A 25536-nucleotide genomic window follows, 5' to 3' on the forward strand; every position below is an offset into this window, starting at 1 on the left:
ACCTCAGGAGTTTCCCTAAATGAGATGGTGAATATAAACATTACCATGGACATCTTAATAAAGGAATAAACACATTAAGGGTGTTTGTTTGCTGAAATTCGTATTACAATCTGTTTTATTTATATTGTGAGTGTGTGTATGTACGGATATTTGTAAAGTCAACCCAGGCTCATTCTGAAAACGTAGTCCCATGGACGTTTCTGGAGACCACAAAATACGTCCCGGGAGGTACATATTTTTGCAGTTTTTGTTTTCGCAAATCTGCGAGAGGCCGCTGTGTGCGCTTTTTCGTATCTCAAATGTCTCTCGTGAGTGATGTTCCCGCCCGCGCTGTTCTCGCGTAAACCCACCAGAGGCCGCTGTCTGACTGACTGAATGATTGACTGTGCGACCGGCCAATCGGCTGACCCACCCTCCTCCTTCCCTAAACTCAACCAATTTTACAGATTGACTCACCCGCCGACTCACTTACCTACCCCCAACCAACAATTTAGAAAAGCCGTCCAGAATAAAAAGCCCTCATCTGATTTTTTACCACGTTTTCAGATTTCACCACATTTTCACCCTGTTATGAACTCGTTTACTTTATTTTTTGGATTATGATTTTGTCTCACCTGATTTCTGGAACCGCGCTTCCCTGGACTCGAACCCGGTCGCCGTGGTCAACACCTCTCTGCATCTGAAGTCTGCCGACGTACATGATGAGCTGACTGGACAAACTGGTTGCAGCGGGAAAGCCCTCCACACGGAGGTAAGCTGTCAGTCGGTAAGCGCGAAAGGGAACAGCATCTTACCGTCGCATAGCGTTCGCTTAAAAAAATGAAATGCAGCCATACGTACCTCCCGGGACTCTCCAGAAACATCCACGGGACTACGTTTTCAGAATGAGCCTGAGTTGTGTAAAGTCCTTATGCATAGTATATATATTGAACATTTTTAATGTTGCTTTCTTATCTACTCTATGTAAAGCAGCTTTGACACTGTAAATTGTAAACAGTGCTATAAAAAAGTGCAAAAAAATATATTATTTTAAATAATTATACAATTTTATAATAACAAGAACACCATTCAGCACAGTGTAGAGCCAAAAATACTGTGCATGCTTATTATGATAATTACATTCATTTTCAGGGAGCCAGAACACAGCCTTTGAGCAGTTTTCATTGAACTGATATGCCATTCTTCAAAAATAAGACATTGTCAGACAATCAGATATGTTTAAATCCTGCCTTTATCTCTAAGAAAAACAGCAACGAAAACATTTTCTTGAGTAAACATTTCAGATTTGTTTGAACGTTCTAACAAGCATGTTATTTGTCTCATGAAATTGCTTAGCTTTTTTTTTAAAAGAAGATTTTCATGAATACATCCCCCGTAGAAGTTAATAAAAACCATGTATGTCAAGGACTTTGAAAAAATCTAAATCTAAATATATATATATATAATACAAATTTAAACATAAAAGCAATGGGGAATTGAAAATCTTTTCGGAAGGTCCTTTACAGGGACTGTTTTTGTTTTGTTTTTTCAAGCTACTATGGGTCTTGTTTTGCAACTTGCTTATATAAAAAAAGGTTTTATATTTTTTCACTATTAAATGGATAGTTCATGGCCTAATTCTAAAGCTGCCTTTCCACTGCACACGACATTTGGACACGACTGACGGAATGCGCCCCCTTGTGGCAGTCGCACAGAATTTACAGTTCTGACATGCACCATGGGAGAGAAGCTGTTCTCGCAGTGTCCGAAATAAAGAAGTACAAAAGCAAGAGCGTATATTCTCTGTGTGTTCACAGTGGTTGGATGAATGAATGAATACTAGAAACTTATAGACCGCAAAAATTTTGGATGGAATGTGGAGACAACATAAAAAAATCATATTTTTATTAGTTTAATATTTACATTTAATATTTACATTTATGAACAGAAGTGTTTTTTTTGTTAATATAGATAATATGTTTATATAATATAATAATATATTTTTGTAATATTTTTAAAATTCGAAAAAATACCCCCCCCTAAAAAAAACCCTACTATTTCTCAACTCACGTGAACGGACCTGCTTGTACCACACTGGAATACATCACATCCGGTTGGCCGGTCACATACAGTCTAGTCGCAGGAGTTCAAATATTTCAACGGATCCGCAGCTCAAATTGGCTGTAAATTTTCCTCATACGGAGATGAATGAGGATTAGAAATGAATGACTTCTGGTCTGTCGCTTGTCGTGTTGTCGAGGCTTAAAGCTGCGTCTGAAATCGCATACCTCCATACTATATAGTATGCTAAAATCAGTATGCAAGCCGACTAGTGTCTGAATTCATAGAATTTGAAAGAACAGTACGTGAGAATCACCCGGATGACCTATTACTTTCAGCAAGATTATGAAGTGTGCATCGGATGGACACTATGCTATCCCATGATGCACCGCAAGAGAATTCATAAATGGCAGTGAAGTGACATTAACGTGGGTACGTCCGAGTTTCATTCATATTACTTACATTCATACTCTATGGAACGTCCTTTTTTAACGGTTAATTAGTACATTTAAATATAAATGCAGTACCTACTGAGTAGTCGGCGATTTCGGACGCAGCTTATTTGTTTCAGCCATGCTCAACATGACTTTAGAAACATACCCCTCATTACACTTTGCCACTTTGTCTCTTTTCTTGTATTACAAATTTCAGTCAATAAAACTTTTTAATATAATACGTGTGACACCTGCTGTCATCCATTCACCTTTCATTTTGAGACCATGTCCATCCTCTATCAAAGAAACTCTTCTCATGTGGGGTAAATATATGCTTGCCAACCGTTGGGATGCTGTTTAAAAGTGTTTAATTTCACATATTATAGGCCTTCCATATGTTGATCAAGTAACATTGTTTAATTACACTTTTTTTATACTGGCAAACTATGCACCATGCTGTGAACTGGCCTGATTTAAACTATAAAAGCACTCTGCTGAGAGATGTGTGAGAGGGAATATTAAGTATTGTGTTAAAAATAATGAAACAATACAGCTCAAATCTCTTATTTATTTAAGCACCGTCGCATCAGGCATCACAAACAACCTTTTGTTGGCATCTGGGACAATTTCTCTAGCTCTGTCTTGTCAAGACATTCTTTTCATTTAAAAAAAAGAGCAATAGTTAATTGGCGTTTGCTGCAGGACATTAGCAATTTGATCATAGTTTTTAAATCCACTCTTATTAAAGGAATGCTTCGCACAATAAATGACAAAGAAATTTACTAACTATTCAAGTGGTTATAAATACATTTGAAAGAAAGCTGAAAATAGATAACCATTGAGAGCAATAGTAGGAACTAATACTTTAGAAGTCAATGGTTGCTGGTTTCCAGCTTTCTTCAAAGTTTGTGTTCAACAGAATGAAGAAAATCAAACAGATTCCACAGGTTCAGTTTTGAGTGAACTACGCCTTTAAGAATGAATATGCAGATTGCCTTGTGATGTGCTTCAGGTAATGTGCTTCAACAGTTTAACAAACACCTATAAAACTTCACCAACCACATACGCACGTAAAACACCTAATCAACCATATAATTCATAATAGATAATGACTTTCAACTGCATAAGAAGTTAGAATCACTCAGTGCTACTTAAACCTCAGCTTAAATCAATGAGGTTTGTAGGGTTACTTTCCTGACATCCTCTGTTTTTTGTCTTGATATTTGAAGTCATATCCACCTCATATATATATATATATATATATATATATATATATATATATATATATATATTAGGATTGGGCCGATGGCCGACAAACTTTACGATGCTGAGCCGGCATCACAATCCGCTGCCCCGCCTCAAATTTATATTCATATATAACTTATTATTTGCATGTCATCTTAATAGCAATAGTGGGCTTTTCATGAGCTGTTAAATTTTACATATAGCTGCCGCTTGCATGGCTGACAGCATCGTGAGGATTAAATGAACGATTATACAGTACCTCTTGCGTTCAAAATGTGTAGATTCAGCTGTTACCTGCAAACCCCGTCCAACAGACTTCACGGTGAATGGCTTTAGTTATTTTCGTAGCGGACTTGAAGTCTTTTATCCACTCTTGGAAAAGTGCCAATGGTGGATTAACATTCAGCACGTGATCACTAATAAGATGTGCCCTTATTAGTAACTTTAGGTGTTTTCTAAAACAAAATCTGTCAGTGTTATTTTCATTCTCTCATCTTCAGCGCTTCACATTTTCGCGGTTGTAGCTCCTGTCATCTGAAGGCAGAAGGCGTTTACTGAGTGATTGACAGCTGATATAAGCCAATCATTCGCGTTCAGTTCTAGAGCAGTGGGCCAATAAGAAGAGAACAAAGGCGGGGCAAGCATTGCAGGCTTTTTTACTTAAAGGGCACCTATGGTGAAAAATCTACTTTTCAAGCTATTTGGACAAACATATGTGTATATATAGTGTATAAACCATCATATTAGGGTGATACAAACACACCCAGTCCTTTTTTTTCAATTTAACAACATAAAAACGGTGGACCAATTAGAGCGGTTTTCAGACCGACCGCAACTTTACGTAGGAGTGCGGTCCCCCCGCAAACCGAATTGATTGACAGCTGCGTGCATTAACATGTCCCGGTATATGTCGACAAGACCAGGCAGACATATGCAAAGCAACCAGGAATAAAATGTCTGTTCTGTTCGCTAGGATCAGCAATCATCATCAAATGTGATTAAGAGTTAGTTTCACATGTTTAAAGTGTTTTAAAACAGTTCACGTGTGCAATTAATTACAGCGATTTACTTCAGCTTTACTTCATCAGCACAGCCGCGTGTCAGAACAATTATAAAAGAAGACGCTTCAATCCAGTTTGTGGAAGTTAAATCAGGTTTATTTTGTACATTAGCATAACAGATATCCACACAGCACTGGAGGTTAGCCTGTATCCTGTCATATTTGAGTGCAAAAACAGTGCTTAGCTAAGCGCGCTCTGTCTGTCTGTCTGCCTGCCTGCGTGTGTGTGTCAGCTGCGGTGTGCGTGTGTATCTCTGTGTGTGTGTGTGTGTGTGTGTGCGCACAGGCAAACTTTGTAACAATATTGTGTGTGACTCATCAATGCAACTTCACAATACTGATTAGTAAAAATTAGTTCTTACTGTAGTATTTCTCACAAACGCTATGTGAAATCTTCTTCCTTTAAGTCTGTCTGTTGTCTGACGCAGCCGAGGGAGGAGATTAAAGGACGCGGGAAGGCATGTAGAAACAGTAGACGGGAAAGACTCGTCTTAAAGGCGCAGTACGACAAAACCACCCCCTGCTGGAAATCAGTATAAAACAGCATCTTGTAAAAGGTATAATGAAAAATCTGATGGGTGTTTTGAGTTGAAACTTTATATACACATTCTAGAGATGCAAAAGGCTCATATTAAATCTGAAAAAAGGCGGAACCTAGGTGCCCTTTAAGCAAGTTCACTTAACAACTGTTTTAATCTGTTCCTGAGTGCTGCATTTGGCGTTTTTAGTTGCAAAGATGCATTCTGCATGTCTCCTAAATCCGCGCACGCTGTGAGGATTTTGCAGTGAAAACAGTGAAAATGTATGCACCCGCCCAAATGTCTTCAAGTATATTTTAAGTTCGCATAGATAAAATTTAGGACGCATATGCAACCACAGCGGTCAAGCCCTAGCAACTTTACTTGTTATTATTTCCTCATAATAATAATAAAATAAGGAAGTTATCACCAATCACAATACAAATTACAGTGAACTCCAAACAAACTCTCGTCTCCTCCACCAGCTGTGGGAAAAAGCCATTATACCGACACAGATCACTGCCTATTTATGCCAGAGTCCTGCGGAAAAAAGTGATTGACAGGTGGTCATTTGTTTGTAACTTTTATGGTTTGGTTTTGGGCAAAGCAAAGACCATGTGGGTCAGGTAGTGAAAACGGTAGGCTACAATTAATTTATTCGATGAATGTACAATGCCAAATTGGTCAACATCGCCCAACTCTAATATGTATACAGTTGAAGTCAGGATTATTAGCCCCCCTGAATTATTAGCCCCCCTCTTATTTTTTAAGTTATTTTTTTCCCTCAATTTCTGTTTGACGGAGGGAAGATTTTTTTGGGACAATTTTTTTTGGGAAATATTTAAAAAAGAAATATGCCCCATTATACTTCTAAATGTTGTTTCCACAGCACATTTTTATACAAATGTCATAGTAATAATATTAATAGTGCTGCATTAATAGCTAATAATATATAAGCTATATCAGAGGATTTTAATAGCAGGGATGCTCAAACGGGAAAATCCCATTATGAGGCAGATGGATATTTTAAATTAAGAAAAATATATACCTATATGTAGTATTGTGTGATCTGTCATGATCAGCTTGTAATTATGCAGCGAATGTTTATGTCTGATTATGTGGATGTTAAGCTGGAACAGATCTGTCACACACACACTGCCACTTCCCCTCCTCTTACAGCTTGTCTAGTGCAGATTATCCTCGCTTACGACCGCTTACACAAATCTCTGCGTTTTAGACGGACTGTTTGTGTATGTGTGTATGTATTCCTTATGTCGTGCGGACAAAATGTCCCCAGAACTATTACAATAACAGTAATATTGAAGCTTGTGAGGACATTATTTTTGTTCTTCAAGGAAAACAGCTCAAAAATGACAGAGTGAAAAGTATTTAGAAAAGCTACAAACATGCTAATTGTTTCCTGTGTTAGTAGGGTTTAGGGGAATGGTTGGAGTAGGGGGATAGAATATTCATTCATTCGTTCATTCATTGATTTTTCCTTTGGCTTAGTCCCTTTATTATTCAGGGGTCACCACAGTGGAATGAACCGCCAACTTGTCCTGCAAATGTTTTACACAGCAGATGGCAGTGCTGTGAAACATCCATACACTCTCATTCACACACATGGACTAAGAGCAATTTAGTTTATTCAATTCACTCATAGCGACAGTGCTAACCATTGACCCACCGTGTCACCCCAAAATAGAAGATATACAGTAGTTTGTGTAGTATAAAAATCATTAAGTATATAAGAGTCTCCATTAAAATATTAAGAACAGGTCTCTTTGTTTGAGTCAACCGCACACACACACATATATACACACACACACACACACACACACACACACACACACACACACACACACACACACACACACACACACACACACACACACACACATATATATATATATATTTCCCAAATGATGCTTAACAGAGCAAGGAAATTTTCACAGTATGTCTGATAATATTTTTTCTTCTGATGAAAGCCTTACTTGTTTTATTTCGGCAAGAATAAAAGCAGTTTTAGATTTTTTTAAAAAAATTTAAGGTCAAAATTATTAGCCCCTTTAAGCTTTTTTTTTTCCCGTAGTCTACAGAACAAACCATCGTTCTACAATAACTTGCCTAATTACCCTAACCTGCCTAGTTAATCTAATTAACCTAGTTAAGCCTCTAAATGTCACTTTAAGCTGTATAGAAGTGTCTTGAAATAAAAACTATTATGTTTAGAAATGAACATCTTCTCTCCGTTTAACAGAAATTGGGGAAAAAAAATAAACAGGGGGCTAATAATTCTGAATTCAACTGTAAGTAGTACATAAGCAGTAAATATAATTGACTTTACTTTACAACAGCTTCTCCTAAAGGATATGAGGGCATAAAAATGCCAGCCAAAATACATGCCTAAGTCTGAGCTACATTTTTTTGTCAACCCAGGCTCATTATTTATACGTACCCCTATACACATTTTTGGAGATTGAGATTCTTTAAACATTGTGCAGTTTAATTTTTGGATATTTTTTGCATTTGTTTAATAATATGTTGTAACCAGAGATTTCTAGATGGATAAAAGCAACATAGCTTGTGTGTTAGTCTAGTTACCCAGCTGTGGAAAGCATTGAAATGTTGCACCTGAAGCTGATAAACAAGGTTTACTTCACGCTGTGATGTTTATAAGGAACTCGTCTCCCTCTGCTTTATCTTCAATCCCTTTCTCTATCCTTGATTTTTCTCAGAACTCCCTCGAGAAGAAGCTAAATTGACTTCATACCTTGTTACTGATAGACTTGGCCTGTTGGTCAGAGAGAAAGAGAGTGAAGGCGAGAGTGATGAAAGAAAATGACAAAGAGAGAAAGCAGACAACGTAATAAAATAAGCAAAGAGCAGGTTTAAAGACAGTTTACCGCAAAATGTCAGTTCTGTCATCATACTAACCCTTGTGCTCCAAGAATTACTTCTTATTTGACCAAGAAATGAGGTCCCATCATGCTCCTTTTTCATCATTTGATGCACATGCTGCACAGCAAAAAAATATTTTTTATCTTTTATCTTTTTTTATTTTTTCTTTTATTTCTAGTCCAAACATCTAAAGAATCTTAAATCAAGAAGCCAAAAATATTGCCATGTTTTCAGAAATAATATATATTTTTCTTCCACATAATCAATAATCTGTAAATGGGGTAAGCAAAATGTCAAAGCAAAAACAAGATTATTTTGCTTGTTTTAAGGAAAACTCACAAAATTTTGACATTATTTCTGGAAACAAGGCAATATTCTTTGTCTTCTTGATTTAAGATTTTTTTTTTTTTTTTAGAAATTTAAGAAAGACACTTTAGAATTTTTTGAATTTTAAAAAAGACAAAAAGTAAGAAACACATTTTTTAGCAGTGTGGAATTTATCCTATATAAATGTGTTAACATGTACATTTATGTGTTAATGTGTTAAGTTTATCTTCCTCTGTGTATTCATTTTGTTAATGTACATTTTCAATATTTATGCACATCCTGGTATTTCCATTAAGATTTTTTTAATACCACACAGGTGTATGGAAACATATTGTCTGGGTCTGGTGTCTTTGTTGTGTTTGTGTCATGTGATGTTATGTTGTGCCATCTTCCATGTGCCTGTGGTTATGTCATGTGACCCCTTTGTTCTGTCAGTCATTGCCCTGCCTTTGCCTCTGTATTCCACTCATCTGGCTGCGCCTTGTCCCTTTGTCCTGTCAGCTGTGTCGAGCTCTTCCCTCCCTCCAGCTACACCTTGGTCCTCTGTCGCTTTGGCTCTGCCACTGGCTTCTGGACCAACATCATTGCCTTGTCCGAGTAGGCTATCTGCTTCACTTTGACTCTGGAAACTCAACATCACCTCTGGCTGCGCCTTGACCCATTGTCCTTCCAGCTGTGTGGAGCTCTTCCCTCCCTACAGCTACACCTTGGTCCTCTGTCGCTTTGGCTCTGCCGCTGGCTTCTGGACTTGCATCATTGCCTCATCAGGGTGAGCTGTCTTCTTTACCTTGGCCCTCTGGGAACTCGGCATCACCCTCTGGCTGCGCCTTGTCCTTCCATCCTGCTGGCTGCGTTGAGCTCCTCCCTCCCTCCAGCTACACCTTGGTCCTCTGTCACTCTGGCTCTGCTGCGGACTTCTGGACCAACATCGTTGCCTCATCCACGTGAGCAATCTGCTCCACCCTGACTCTGGGAACTCAGCGTCACCCTCTGGCTGTGCCTTGTCCCTCCCTTCAGCTACACCTTGGTCCTCTGTCGCTCTGGCTCTCCTGCGGGCTTCTGGATCAACATTGCCTCATTTTGGAGAACCGTCTGCTCCACCTTGACTCTCTGGGAACTCAGCATCACCCTCTGGCTGTGCCTTGTCCTTCCGTCTTGCTGGCTGCGTTGAGCACCTCCCTCCATCTACACCTTGGTCCTCTGTCGCTCTGGCTCTGCCACAGGCTTCTGGATCAATTTCATTGCCTTGCCCGGGTAAGCCATTTTCTCCACCTTGGCCCTCTGGGAACTTGGCGTAACCCTCTGGCTGTGCCTTGTTCCTCCATCCTGCTGGCTGCGTTGAGCTCCTCCCTCCCTAGAGCTACACCTTGGTCCTCTGTCGCTCTGGCTCTGTCGCGGGATTCTGGACCAACGCCATTGGCTCATCCGGGTGAGCCGTCTTCTCCACCTTGGCCCTCTGGGAACTTGGCGCCACCCTCGCCATGCAGCTCTTTGTCTACTCCTTTGGCTTCACCTTCCTTAGCGGCGTCTTCCTCAGTCAGCCCCCTGGAGTCAGTAGCCACTCCTCCTCAATGGTTCCTCAGTTTTAGTGCTCCTGCTCCAGCCCCCTTCCTGGTTCTTCCCTCCTGTGACTCTTCCCTTGCCTCCTCCTCCTCTCCTCGTTCTCAAGCCCTTCTCCTGGCTTCTCCTTTCTGTGTCTCTGCCCTAGTCACATATTCCACTCTGTGTCTTTTAGCTACTCTCCTGACACCACCCATCTGTGACTCCTCCCTGGCCACGTTCTCCACTCCTCATCTTCCAGCTCCTCTACTGGTTCTGCCCACCTGTGACTCCTCCCTGGCCACACCCTCCCATTCTCCTGTGTGTTGTTTTTTGTTATGTTGAAGGCGCGTAGTTGCTATCTGTGACACATACAGCTTTTTTCCCCTTTTATTTCTGAGGGAGCATAACATATTTATGTTCAGATGTGTGTCTTTTCTGATAGTAAACTTACTCGTTTGCTCACGTAGTACAGCTTTACACTTTTTACACTCAGCATAGCACCAATTTGCACAGTTTTAGAGCTCAAATGTGTGCAGAAAGGTGAACATTTGAACACATCTATTGGGCTTTTTTTTTGTAACTTAATCTTGTATTGCAACATGAAAATTAGCAGCATGGATATTCTGTCAAATCTTTCTTGAATCTGTAGGATTTTGTGCATTCGTCATTGTAGGTATTTAGAACCAGTTAGATTTAAAATCCAGCACAAATGGAGCTCTAATGCAGCCATTCACTCAACAGCAGCGTATAGCAGAAAAAGAAGAGTTTAAAAGACTATCTTTTAAAAGGAATGTCCATCCGTCTGAGACTAACAATGAATATAAATGTTAAACATTCCTATTACTCAAGCCGCAGTCAGAATAAAGTGAAGAGAGAGTGCTGGTTATAGACCGCATTTGTTAAAGTGAAATGCAGTGAAAACATTTCATGTGGATGGAAGAGCGTGCAATAAAAATGTGAAGGGGGGTTGGATGAGAGGTGCTGATGTAGATGTTACGCACTCACTATATATTTGTGGCTCCCAGACATCCTGGGGTCTTAAGAGTCTGACAAATTTGATTTCACAGCCTACAGAACACACATAAATGTGCACGCATGCACACACATGTATGCACGCACACGGTAGGTATACTGGCATTTGCAAGGGCTGGGCATGGGCAGTCAAAGCGTACTGCACGAAACCTGCTAAATCAAGCATAACCACTGAGAGAAGATCAACAGCTGTTAAAGTTAAAATAGAGTTTGTCATTATTCCTAGATAAAATATATATTTTTTCTTTGCGTTTGATGCATAACGCTGACAAAAAAGGACAGTGGTGTAGGATAAATGACAAAAATGACTACATTGAACACCAAAAATCAATATACACCTTGTATGACATATGTACAACACCAAAATGCACTTATACACTTACTGGCCACTTTATTAGGTACACCTTACTAGTCCTAGGTTCAACTCCCTTTTGTCGTTAGATCTGCCTTAATCCTTCGTGGCGTAGATTCAACAAGGTAATGGAAATACTCCTCAGAGATTTTGGTCCATATTGATATGATAGCATCAAGCAGATGCTGCAGATTTGTCGGCTGCCATCAATGATGTGAATCTCCCGTTCCACCCCATCCCTAAGGGACTCTATTGGATTGAGATCTGGTGATTGTGGAGGCCATTTGAGTACAGTAAACTCATTTTCAAATAACAGTCAGAATGTCGCAGCAGAAATCGAGACTCATCAGACCAGGCAACTTTTGTTCAATCTTCAATTGTCCAATTTTGGTGAGCCTGTACGCGAATCGTAACCTCAGTTTTCTGTTCTTAGCTGACAGGAGTGGCACCCGGTGTGGTCTTCTGCTGCTGTAGCCCATCTGCCTCAATGGTCAATGTGTTGTGCATTTAGAGATGCTCTACTGCATACCTTGATTGTAACGAGTGATATCAGCTGAAACCAGCCTGGCTATTCTCTTCTGACCTCTGGTATAAACAAGGCATTTGCACCTACAAAACTAGATAACACGTATTTTGTATTTTTCAACACATTTTAAAGAAGTTGGAACAGTAAAGCATTTACATTTGTTGCCATATTTTTTCACAACACTTAAAAGGCGTTTAGTGACTAAAGATACAAGTCTTACATGCAAGCAAACAAGTCTTAAGGTGGGCAACAGTACAGGGTCTTCGTTGTTGTATTTTGTATTCTCTATTGGAGACAGGTCAGGGCTGCAGGCAGGCCAGTGTGGTTGTATATTTTAATTATATAAATCATTAAAACCAATCCAATCTGAATTGCCTATACAAATCATTAGTAATTTCAGTTTTAATTCCATAACTGATTAATGTACATCCATAACAAATTCCAATATCAGTAAATACCATCTGCTCTGACAATGTTGGGAAGAAGCATTTGTTTTTGAGAGACAAAAACTATTTTAGTAATAGATTTGCAGCTTCAGGTAATATAATGAGTTTTTGGGAAAGTGCTTAAGTCATATATGCACTGTGGGCACTTGGATAAAAAAGACTGAATTGACTATTAGCATTATTAGCATTGACTAAATTGATTGGTAAACACATCTGATAGGCCATTGTATTTATGTGTGATTTTTGCACGTGATGTAGCTATGAATTAGTTTTATATTAGTTTATACTGGTTACATGGCAGACATGGCACTCTCTTGCTCTCGTTAACCTGCTTACATACCTATGCTATATGACAATATAAAAGCTGTTTAGGTCCAAATGTAGTAGATTTAAGGTTTGGGACTGCTGAAGTCTGTTCTGAAGTGAAAGTGTCAGACTTGATGTCATTCGCTACATTTTTTTTGATGATACCGACTCACATTACAGGTGAAAATCCAATCTACCTGCTTACACTGCAGACACGATTCACAGTTCCGATTCATATTGGTCAAATTTCCACATATGAACAAGGCATGAACCTGATTTGAGTAAATCTGAATCCATGTGATTTGTTCCTGTTTACACAAACATGGGCCATATGCGATCTGTGCCACATGGGAGAAACAAATCGGAATTGAGTCACTTGAACAGTGCAGTGTTAATGCGGCCTATATGTTCACCTGGAATCATGCATAAGTTGGAGGTTCAGGTCGATCAACTTTTTCCAATGTTTCATAACTGGGCTTGAACTGATATGGTAAAATCAGCACCATTGATACACTCACTGAGAATTTATTCAAGTGTCATTGAAGTTTTTAAAATCCATTTCCTTTCTTTCTTTCTTTCTTTCTTTCTTTCTTTCTTTCTTTCTTTCTTTCTTTCTTTCTTTCTTTCTTTCTTTCTTTTTTATTAGTTTGAACTGTCTTCTTGTTGAAATGATCTGTGGACACACGGTGGACTACGAGTTTAAAAAGCCAATCGAGTGTTTGTTGATTTTCTGAATATGTAGGTGTGTGTAATTGTACTGACATTTACTTACTTCCTGTTTGCTCAGGACTACCTGCAGGGCTGTCAATTTGGCAGCAGTTCTGACTCTCTCTTTTTAACACACACACACAAACACACACACACACACAATACTGTACAAGCACAACTAAACTTCACACCAGTGGGGTTTATTTTCTGTTTGTTTTTTTTGGCTAACAAATGTCTCACCCTCATAGATGAGTGTTAACATATGGCATGGGAACGTGCAAACACAAATTCTCGTTGTGCCAAACACTAAATGACTTAAATCTGTTGAATTTGGCAGCCTACTTCCAGCTTGTTTAGGAAAAAATCCAGTCTTCAAAAAGTCAGAGCTGTCTGGATACACATGCTTGATTACATCCCAATACAATGTGCTTTTCCTGATGGAAATACCAAAGCTCGCAAGGCAGAAATAGAACAGTGTCAAAGATGTAGGTAACCTTGGCTTTTGTGCTCAAATTATGTGTAAATCGACTGTCAATCTTAATCAAGTATGCAAATAATTTAACACTGAACGTGGTGCTGAGAGGGGGAGCAGTGTAGAGTGGTTGACGAAAATTCAGCATTCATTCATTCATTTTCCTTTGGCTTAGTCCATTATTTATCAGGGGCTGCCACAGCAGAATGAACACCCCTTTGTGTCATCATTTTTATACCCCCGTATGCATAATTATAAAATCAGGCTGTACATGTAATTACTAATGATAGCACTTTATATTAAGTGGCCTTAACTAATATGCACTTACACTAGAATTAATAGTTTGTTTCAATGTTATTATTGTGTAAATAGATGTATTTACTGTGTACTTATGCTTGATTGAATTCCTGTTTTTACAGTTTTTCTAGTTTGCTTTGACCTGGTTAAAGAAACTAGGTTCCTCTTCATTTTCATTATCACTATCCCAGCAGAGCAGAGGACCGGTCTTGCAAATGTGTAAACCCTTTCTCATTGGGTTGACACATTTTCCCCACCATTTTTTCAAACAGTTAACACAGATGTCATTCAAGCAGTCCAAACTTCATTGTTTTAGTTTTGGTAACCAAACAGAATCCATCTATTCATAACTATTAAAAACTACCAACATCAGTATGAAATCACTGAAGCACCGGTTTGACACTCCTTCACACAAATCTTCAATTAGCCATCATTCTGCAAACCTTATAAAAACGATGGAAGGTCTGTGTTGTTCTGTGCCAGCATTGATGGAGGAGGTCAGTATGGCTATGTCCTATACTCCCAATAGTTTTGACTGTATATTAGTTTACATGTGTTTTCTCTAATATTTACAGTATTTTATTACTTTTGTCTGTTTTTTTTTTATATACAGTATTTCAGTTTTCAGCCACAGTTTGAAAAATGTCATGAATTCAATATATATTCAATCAAAGCACATCTTATTCTTGATCCAATTCTTTGCAAAAAGGCGAATTTGACAGCCCAAATAGAGACAACAAATGCCATTGGCTATAAGCTACAATGGCAATCAATGGTGGTGCATTTTGAGTTCTGTATTTTGTATTTTGTTGTCCATTGTGTAATGATTAATTGAAAGAGCTCATATACTTGTTTGCAAGTTGTGTAGTTTGAAGGTGAAACTAGCTTTTGTTGCATATGTTAAATGTTTTGACACGTGCCTTTTGCAAGCTATATGTGTCATTTTGCCCATGAGTGCCGCTGTTTAGGCCTGTGTGTTAACTGTTTTGAAAATGTGGAGTTTCAGTTGACAACTGCTTCCAAGCAATCGAGAAAAACTGTAATTACATCTGTAATTAACTTCTGTAATTACATTTGTAAATACACCGTTAACCATCCCTTTCAACTTAACCCATACTTAAACCTACCCATACCACCAAACCTGTCCATAACCCGACCTCTATCCCAACTCAAGAGCACCACAAGTGTTCTCAAATACTTTATGAACACAGTAAGTACATTGTATTTATATTTTTGATGCAAGTATATAGTAGTTAAGGACACTTAATATAAAGTGGGACCGTTGAATTACTGACAGGTTACTGATTTAAAATAGTTATCAAAGTAGACTGTTGATTTTTTCAAGTGCCCCTATTGCAGTTTTTTCCAACTGCTTACACACGTTTTCAAAAGTCTAAACACAATTTTCAAAACAGCACACACAAAATGCTAAATGTCTCACATTTCCTTCAGAATGCAACAAAGCAATTGCAGTTGCATTACAGTTTTTCCTATTTGCTTTGACCTGGTTAAAGAAAGTAGATCCTTCTGAAAAAAACAGCTTAAACCAGCCTAGGCTGGTTAGCTGGTTTAAGCTGGTCGACCAGGCTGGTTTTAGAGGGGTTTTGGCCATTTCCAGGCTGGTTTCCAGACTTTTCTAGCCTGGTCTTAGCTGGTCAGACTGAGAGATGATCAGCTAAAACCAGCTTGACCATCCTAGCCAGGCTGGAAGCTGAGCCAAAACCAGCTATGTCCAGCTTAAACCAGCCTAGGCTGGTTAGCTGATTTTAGCTGGTCGACCAGGCTGGTTTTAGAGGGGTTTTGGCCATTTCCAGGCTGGTTTCCAGACTTTTCCAGTCTGGTCTTAGCTGGTCAGACTGAGAGATGTTCAGCTAAAACCAGCTTGACCATCCTAGCCAGGCTGGAAGCCCAGCCAAAACCAGCTATGTCCAGCTTAAACCAGGCTGGTCAAGCTGGTTTTAGCTGGATTTAGCTGGTCATTTTCCAGCCTAACCAACTAAGACCAGGCTGGAAATGGCTGGAAACTAGCCTGGAAATGGCCAAAACCCCTCTAAAACCAGGCTGGTCGACCAGCTAAAACCAGCCAACCAGCCTAGGTTGTTTTCAGCCTTGATTTGAATTTGCCTAATGTTGGCGCACATCTGATCATTTCTTGAAGCTGATTCCAGCAGCGAGGGGCATAGTAGCTGAAAGCCGATTTATTCTGCTTTGATTGAACTCTTGCAATTTCTAGTTTATATGATCCTAAAGATCTGAGTGATCTGTTAGGTTTGTATTCAGTGAACATATCTGTAATGTATTGAGGTCCTGGGCCATTTAGTGATTAAAAGACAAGTAATAATATTTTAAAATCTATTCTTAATGTAACTGGGAGCCAGTGTAAAGGCCTGAGGACAGGTGTGATGTGCTCTGGTTTCCTGGTTCTGGTCACAATCCTGGCCGCAGCGTTCTGGATGAGCTGCAACTGTCTGACTGTCTTTTTGTGAAGGCCCGTATGGAGGCCGTTACAGTAATCCACCCTGCTGCTGACAAAAGCATGGAGAAGTTTCTCTAAGTCTTCACTGGAAATAAAGCATCTGATTCTTCCAATGTTTTTGAGATGATAGTATGCTGATTTAAGTGTATAGTTTTTACAAGAGTGATTAATTATGCAAAGGATTTGTAGTGTTTTGCTAATTGGGTGTGTGGTTGTGCTATATGTGTGTACTGTTTGAAAACCCGGGCCCTGTTTAAAAAATCGTGCTTAAGCAATCCAAAAAAAACTGTATTACTGCAATATTTATTAAATTTTTTTTTTAATTTTCTTTAAAAAAAAAAACTGCAGTAATTTTTTGTAAGGGGTGTCTTTAGTCTGGACTTAGACTGACAGAGTATTTTTGCCTCCTAAACATTTTAAGGCTGCTCCAAACTTTAGGTGCCAGATTTGAGAATGATCTACTGCCTTGAGTTGACTTATGCCTTGAATCCACTGAGTGGTATAGCTCTGTGTAGTACAATAAAAATTAGTACAGATCACCCAGCTTGGGTTTGCATTTACAAAACCTTCTTATGCCAAAAAAGTTGCAATCGCCATCATTCTTGCTTGAAGAAGAAAGCTGTTTGAGCCATTCACAAACCTGTCTTTTGCATGTTAAAATTCATTAGAGAGAGTAAATGGTGACCCCTGCACATTCTACGTTTAGACACGTGAACGGCCCCATAAACAGCAATGGAGGACATACAGCAGGTCTTGTTTTAGCTTCTCGGCATGTGGCTGTTCCTCAGAAGAAAACCACAAGCTTTGTTTGAGCGTGGGTGGATCATAGTTCAATGCTGAGCACCATCATTTTATTCAACCCATGCTCATTCTGAAAAAGTACCCCTATATGCATTTCTGGAGAAAGCAAAATACGTCCCAGGAGCTACTTTTTGTTTTCGTGAATCCTCCAGAGGCCGCTTTGTAAGCTTTTTCAGATCTTGAATTTCTCTCGCGAGGGCCATTCGCACCTGCTTTTCTCACGTAAATCTACTGTTGACTGACTGACTGACTGACCAACCGATGATCCCCTTTCCCTAAACCTAACCAGTTTTAATAAACACAGATTGACCCAACCACGTACTACTCTAAACCCAACCGTAGTGTTTTGAAAAACAGTCCAGAAAAAGAAAACCCCCAATTTTTAAATTCTGATTAAGATACATTCAGATTTTACCACATTCTCACCCTGTTTTTTACCTGTTTATTTAATGTTTTGGCTTCTGTTTTTGTCTTACCTGCTTTCTGGAACCGTTCTTCACCAGACTCAAACCCTGTTGTTGTGGTCAACTCCGCTCTGAAGTCTGCCGACGTACCTATCGAGCTACCAGGCAAACTAGTAACAGTGGAAAAGCCGTCTACACAGAGATAAGCTGGTAAGCATGTAAAGAAACGGTGTCATACCGCCCTTTAGTGTCCGTTTAAAGATGAAATGCAACCATACGTACTTCTGGCTACATATTTTGTGATCTCCAGAAACGTATATAGGGCTACATTCTCAGAATGAGCCTGTGTTGATTTTATTATAACGATGTAATGTTTTAGCTGTGTATTTGAAGATGGTGCTTCCTGTGTTGTTGTTCTCCTGACTTTCTGCACATATAGGTGATTATTTTCTGTAACTAGTTGCATTCAGCAGCAAGTACAGCTCCACCCTATAAGGTACTGTTTTGCTAGGTACCCTTATGAAGGGATCCCAAAAAAGTAGTATGGAATGGTTTGCTATTTTGGTACGTCTGACAATAGAAATGGAAATAAATGCATTACATACTGTACCAAACAGTAGAGCAAATGAGCCAATCCTACAAAGTAATAATTTGGTAATTCAAAAACAGGGCATTAGGGGCCCATCAGTCCTTGCCTAAGAGTGCTCATGTGCTAATGTGATGTAAGAGGTCGAATTTCAGAGCCTTACTGAACAGCACACTAGAGGAAAAGGCACAAAATAGAAAATGATTGGGAAGCTGGATGAAGATGAATGATTAGAAGCGTGTGAAACAGATGAAATGAGACGATTCAGAGAAATAGAGCGAGATTGAAATGGCTCTCTGGTGAAAAAGGACAATATAGAGGTTTAAAAGTTTAATGCGAATGTCTGTCATGTCCTCTTTTTTTTTTTTGAAGTCATCCTTTCTCACCTAAAGTGCTTTTTGTGAATGTGTGTGCGTTATATCACAGGCCCCTATGTCTTATAATAAGGTGCAAACAGATTCAGCCAATCAGCAGACTGTATTATATCTACGACAGCCAGAGCACAGGGGGGACTGACAGATGGCTGTACTGAGCGTGTGCGCATACATGTTCACACTTTGCATGGGATGAAATGTTGTTGCTTCGTGCGTGTACATGAACATATTTGTTTTTGTTTACACATGCATATTTGTTTTCTTTCAAGAGTATATGTTCTGTATGTGTGTGTTTGTGTGTCTGTGTTGGCTGCAGTTCCAGAAATATCAGGAGGTCTACAGTATGTGTAGATGCTTTATCACAGTGTGTTTCAGAGCAGCCGTTGACCACCATGTACTCCACACAGCCCAGCAGGTCAGTGCATCTGCCCTCTGCACACACCAGCTAGTCAACAGACCCCTCAACCACAAATGCACAATGAAGTTGAGTTTATCATGAAGTACTACAACACAGTTGTGACTGTATGTGAATTACAGAGTAAGGGATGTATTCTGGAATTTATCAGTGTGTAGTTTTCACTTCTATAGGGCACATATTCACAGAGGCTTAGGCCCGAACCCAATTCTACCCCTTAGACCTTCCCCCTACTCTTCATTTTGCGTGTTCATGTGAAGGGGTAGGGGTGCTTTACAAAAAAAGCAAAAAATAAAAAATAAAAATTGCTATCTATAATCCATAATAACATCTATTCACATCTGTCCCTTGATGATGGTCAAATTTCCTGTCAAAAAAGTCTGGAAACAACCTTTTTTACTGTGACTAGTAAAATCTTAATGTTGTTTTCCGGTTTACATAGATTAATATGGCCACGGTGTAAATGCACAGTACAATTACAAGCTTATTGTGGCTCAGTGGTCGCCTCACAGCAAGAAGGTCGCTGGTTCAAGTCCTTTTTTTGTGTGGATTTCTGTGTGGAGTTTGCATGATCTCTCCATGTAGGCATAGGTTTCCTCCGGGTGCTCCCATTTTCCCCTAAAAGTCCAAAGACATGCGGTATAGGGGAATTGAATAAACTAATTGACCGTAGTGTATGCATGCATTTATGTATGTTTCCCAGTACTGTTTTACTGCTGGAAGGGAATCCGCTGTGTAAAACATATGCTGGATGGATTGGTGGTTCATTCCACTGTGGTGACCCCTGATGAATAAAGAGACTAAACCGAAGGAAAATAAATTAATGAAAACTCTGGGAAAAGGATGAGGACCAGAACTTAAACTAGGAGGGACAAAAGAAAAGGTAACTAACTTCTGGAACTAAATTAAATACACTGATAGTGTAGGGAGAATCTGTCTTTTTGGATGGTGACAAGGCTGGAGTGAAGTGAGAGTGCACTATTTATAGTGCTGTGGTGATGAACAGTGATGTGGTGCAGGTGTGAAGCTGATCAGTGCACAGGTGACGGTGCTCAGGGTGAAAGAGTAGAGGGGTCTGACTGTGACAGAACAATGCAGCAGTCACACTAGAGTTTAAGCTTGTGAAATTCTGTTGTACGGCGCTGGGAAAAGGGATTAAACAACATGATTAGACATTTTAAATAGCAAGCTATTGGTGCATATTTAAAATTTCTGTCCAGAGAGGTCATGTTTTGATTCATACAGTCAAGTAATGCAATTTTGCAGGCCAGAGTTCCCCAAGCTTGAACTTTGCAACGCAGTGAACTGTGAAACTTAATGCACGAACTTGCGTTTCCAGTCTGAGTCATTTGCATGCATATGAATGGAAGTCTATGGGGGAGAAAAGTCTAGTGTGACCGCAGCTTTAAGGCTGATTTATACTTCTGCGTCAAACGCCGGCGTATGCTACGGCGCTGACGCATAGCCCTTCGTCATGGCCGTCGGTGTCCCTGGCGTGCACCTCCCGAAAAATGTAACTACACATCGCAACGACGCTTAGTGCAAGCTCTGTGATTGGTGGGCTTGGTAGCGTCGACGAGTCTGGGCGGGACTGAGAGCCGCGTGAATGGTGCTAGCCTGATGGAGCGATTGTTTACAAGTGTGGAGTCCCGTGAAGGAGCTCCGGATGGAAAGTTTTGTTTTGTGTTTACATCATAGTTAAAGTTGTTGCACTTCTGCCGGTTCCTGCCTCAAAATAAGCGAGTTTGAGCCACTTGTACATCCCGGAAGTGTTCAGGAAAAGCAAAACAGCCGCGAAGAAACTCGACACAGAGGAACATTTACACCTCACTGCCAACTAGCGTTTCGGAAGTGTTAATGCAGACCAACAGAGACAACGCGCAGAAGTATAAATGCACAGCTACGCGCGTTGCATGCGCCGTGGGTTATGCCGGTCACTTGACGCAGAAGTATAAACCAGGCTTAAGGCTTAAGTGAGCAAAATATAATGCACTGATCAAGTGGATTTTAGATATTTTAAGGGGCACCCTTGATGAAAATCATCTTTTAGAAGCTGTTTGGACAGAACTATGAGTAGGTATAGTGTGTCCACAGTCATATCGGGATGATAGAAACACAAAAGGTCTCTTTTTTGAATTTCCTGGTGTTAAAATAGGATCCAAATCCCTCCCATTTTGAGGCCCACCACAATGTGATGTAGCAGTGCGGTTTCCCCACCCACCGAATTGATTGGCAGCTGTGTATTAACATGTCTAGTAGTAACACGTATACTTATATCAAAAAGACAGAACGTGTGCAAAGCAACTGGGATTAAAAGATCTGTTCAGCTCTCTGTGATCATCAGTCATCATCAAATGTAATCAAGAATAAGTTTAAAACCTTTTTAAAACAGTGCATGTTTGTGATGAATTACAGCGATTTAATTCAGCTTTATTTATCACCACAAAACACATTTCAGTACAATTATAAAGGAAAACGCTTCAATACCGGTTTGTGGACAGTAAATTAGAGTTATTTTCTACATTAGCATAACGGATATCCATACAGCAAGTGTATATTAACATGTATCCTGTCACATTTGCCATACAAAAAAAGTTAAATGCACGTGCTGTGTATGTGTGTTCGCTGTGTGTGTGTCTGTGTGAATTTAGTAATGACATTGTGTGATTCATCGTTGCAAAAAATGCTTGAATTAACTACACAACAAACACATTAAATAATCATTGGGAAAGTTCTTACTGTAGTACTTCTCACAAGCGTTTTGTGAGATCTGCTTCCTTCATGTCTGTCACTGTGCTGTTTATCTGACGCAGCCGAGGCGGAGATTGAGCAACCCAAGCTCATTCTGAAAACGTAGCCCCGTGGATGTTTCTGAAGACCGCGATTTACGCGGCCGGAGGTACGTATGGCTGCATTAAATTTTTTCAAGTGAACGCTATGGGGCGGTGTGACGCCACTGCTCTTCGCGCTCGCCGGCTGACAGCTCATCCCCTTGTGGAGGGCTTTCCCGCCGCAACCAGTTTGTTTTGTTAGCTTGTCGTGTTACGTCGGTGGAGTGGAGACCCGCAGGGGAGCCGGCCACGACGATGTTCAGTCATTCAGTCAGTCAGTTGGACAGACAATCGCTCGACAGTGGCCTCCGGCGAGAACAGCGCTCGCGATAGGTGTTCGAGATGTGAAAAAGCATGCACAGCGGCCTCTCGTGGATTCGCGAAAACAAAAACTGCACAAATACGTATCTCCCGGGACGTATTTCATGGTCTCCAGAAACGTCTACGGGGCTACGTTTCCAGAATGAGCTTGGGTTGAGATTGAGCCACACTCTGACAGGCACATGGGAACAGTGGGTGGGGAGAACTAGCATTAAAGGCACAGGTAACATGTAAAAAACATCTACATTGTGTTTAGAGCAGTAAATTTCAATATCCTGAAGAGTATAATAAATAATGGGATGGGTGTTTTGAGCTAAAACTTTACAGTGACTTTTCTGGAGACATAAAAGACTTATCTTAAATCTTGAAAAAGGGTCAAATAGGTGCCCTTTAATGTGAAAATAGAACAATTGAAGTGTTTAAATGTTTCTTGATAGTTTTATCTTGCTAAAACCAGTTAAAAATGTTGGAAATGTGCATCAGCTTTACACACTTAAGGGGGAGTCTTTCTTTAGTTTGATGACAAATATGCTTTCTTACGCACCCAAAGAAATTCAACTTGGTGTTAACTTTGGACAAATTCTTAGTCCATGCTCCAAGTAAAGGTAAGTTTAGCCTTTTGATGGTTTCTTCTGAGCAGATGTTTTGCGATTTCAGTCGTCATAAACGTAGAGACACTACATGATGAGATACAGATCATTTTTGTACCAATATGTAATATTGTAGAAATCAAGTTTTTTTATATAAAAAGCTACCACAAGGTGCGCAAACGCAATAGTCATATCGCAAAAATATGCAATGTTAAGTCTGGATTATGGATGACCAGGAGCTACAAAATTGTATTTAATCACTGTATTTATATGGAATTTTTATGATTTATGGAAAAAGAATATCTTACTTAGAAATTTTGTCTTGTTTCTAGTACAAATATCTACATTTCAAAGCGAAAACAAGATTATTTTACTTACCCCACTGGCAGATAAATTTTTAATTTACTTAAATCAAGCAAAAAACTCTTTATTTTCAGTAATTTATTCTGACGGTGAAAACTAAGCAATGTTTTCACTTGGTCTAAGAATTTTGTAGATGTTTAGAGGAGTAGAAACAAGACAACAAAGTAAGAAAAGCTTTTTCTTGCATTTTGATTTATCAATTTCTGTTCCTGAATACTGTTAGACTGCCCAGAAAACCGTCAAATAGAGCTATTCAAACCATCTTCTGAAACCGTATTTACATTACAATATTTATCACAGATAAATAAAACATTTTAATATCCGATTGATCCAATATTGCACAGCCCTAATTCTCTCATTTTGATCTTTGGTTTACATTATAGGTGTCACTAATGTTGTAGTCGGGCATTTGCTTCGCATTGTTTTACAGCTCCACTAGTTCTGGGCCCACCCCCAAGTCTCTGATATCCCTCCTTTAATGTCAGCCTCAGGGATTTTATATTTATGACTTAATATTTATTTGACTCCGAAAAGAACACAAAGTGTTGCTCAGGGTCTTCCGGGAACACTTTTGAGCAATGTGTGAAATCGTTTTATGAACTAAAATAAGTCAGACTTCTGCTTATCTCTGATTAGGAAACGGCTTCACTGCTGAACTCTTTATTATTTTATAATGAGGGGAAACAAAGAGAAGAGTTGGGAATTTACTTAGTGAAAGCAACTGAATGTAAAATTTTTTCTTGTATTTCAAAGCTTTAGCATTTCTGTTTTCAAGAAAAACTTGTATGCAAATTTTATCTAAGTACTTGTTTGCTGTTGTATGCCATCATGCTTGTTTGTCTTTTTCTAAGCACAAAGACAAACACACACACACACACACACACACACACACACACACACACACACACACACACACACACACACACACACACACACACTTCTGCCAGATGACATTTCACTCTTCAGATCTGTCTCTGACACACTGACATGGATAACTAATAACCCATAATCCCCTGGATGCCAACTCCAAACGTCACCCATCAAATGAGCTGCTAAAGAGTCAAATAAAAATTCCAAGCATTAACAAAAATGAAATTGTCAAATTTAACCAATTAGACATTTGTTTAAAATGTCTCTATTTTGCAATTAATTTTTCTCCATTTTGTTTTGGAGGTATTTTGCAAAAGGTGTACATGCATATAAAATCAACTCCTTTCTGGAAAAGGTCTCAGAAGTTTTGATTCACAACTCTTTTTTTAAAATTTTATTTTATTTTTTTACAAACCTGACTGCTCAGATGGTCCAGTCTCTTCCAGTAAGTTTACAGCTAACAGAGTGTGTGGGAAATAAAATAGCCATGAACATAAACACTACCCTTGATAAATTACATGAACTAGTTGATGAACCTCAACCTTCATCACAATGTGTTTGATGTCTATTCTGGTGTGGCTCATTATAAGGTCTTCCACCTGATTCACACGGTGCTTCAGCATCAATGCTTGGCAGAGGGCGTGTCTGAAGTTATGGCTGACACGATCGTCATAGCAGCATCAGCCAATGAAATTAGTCAGCAATCGGCTACTGTCTGAGCTGGTGTACTTGCATACAGTGATCTGATTGGTTGACGCCTCTGTCGGTGCTTGAAAAGTTGAGAAAGTCCGTACTTCTGCGGCGAGCAACACCACTGAAGCGGTGCCGACGGATCCACAATGCAGTTCGGCAATGCCTGACATCACCCATTCAAAGTGAATGGTAAGCGTTGAAACTAACACCCTGTGTGAATGGGGCGTTATGGCAGTGGCACGGTGTGTCAGTGGTTAGCACTGTCGTCACACAGCAAGTAGGTCACTAGTTCGAGTCCCATTGGCCTGCTGGCATTTCTAAGTGGAGTTTGCATGTTCTTCTCATGTTCGTGTGGGTTTTTTTTCCAGGTGCTCCAGTTTCCCATACAAGTCCAAAGACATGTGGTATAAGTGGATCATGTACACAAAATTTTCCATACTGCATGAGTGTGTGTGTGTGTATGTTGGTGTGTGTGTGTGTCAATACCAGAGTGTATGAGTGTTTCCCAGTATTGGGTTGTGGCTGGAAGGGCATCCGCTGCATAAAACACATGCTGCAATAGTTGGCAGTTCATTCCGCTGTGGTGACCTCTGAAATAGATACTAA

General features: G+C 39.6%; 1 protein-coding gene across 23 annotated transcripts in view; it reads left to right on the top strand.

Annotated features, from left to right (window-relative positions):
• The window catches only part of dlgap1b (discs, large (Drosophila) homolog-associated protein 1b), a 235535-nt gene that overhangs the window by 19135 nt on the left and 190864 nt on the right, over positions 1–25536 (top strand). For 8 of the 23 annotated variants that reach the window (XM_073941561.1, XM_068217156.2, XM_073941565.1 and 5 more), the window contains exon 2: positions 17987–18097. The exons of 9 other annotated variants lie outside the window; for them this stretch is intronic. The gene's annotated coding sequence lies outside the window, so the exon portion shown is untranslated. Of the gene's footprint in view, positions 1–17986; positions 18098–19163; positions 19263–25536 lie in introns of all 23 variants that reach the window. 6 more of the 23 variants (XM_073941562.1, XM_073941556.1, XM_073941566.1 and 3 more) reach the window with 1 other exon arrangement.

Source organism: Danio rerio, chromosome 24 (assembly GCF_049306965.1).
Source record: "Danio rerio strain Tuebingen ecotype United States chromosome 24, GRCz12tu, whole genome shotgun sequence".
Taxonomy (NCBI): domain Eukaryota; kingdom Metazoa; phylum Chordata; class Actinopteri; order Cypriniformes; family Danionidae; genus Danio; species Danio rerio.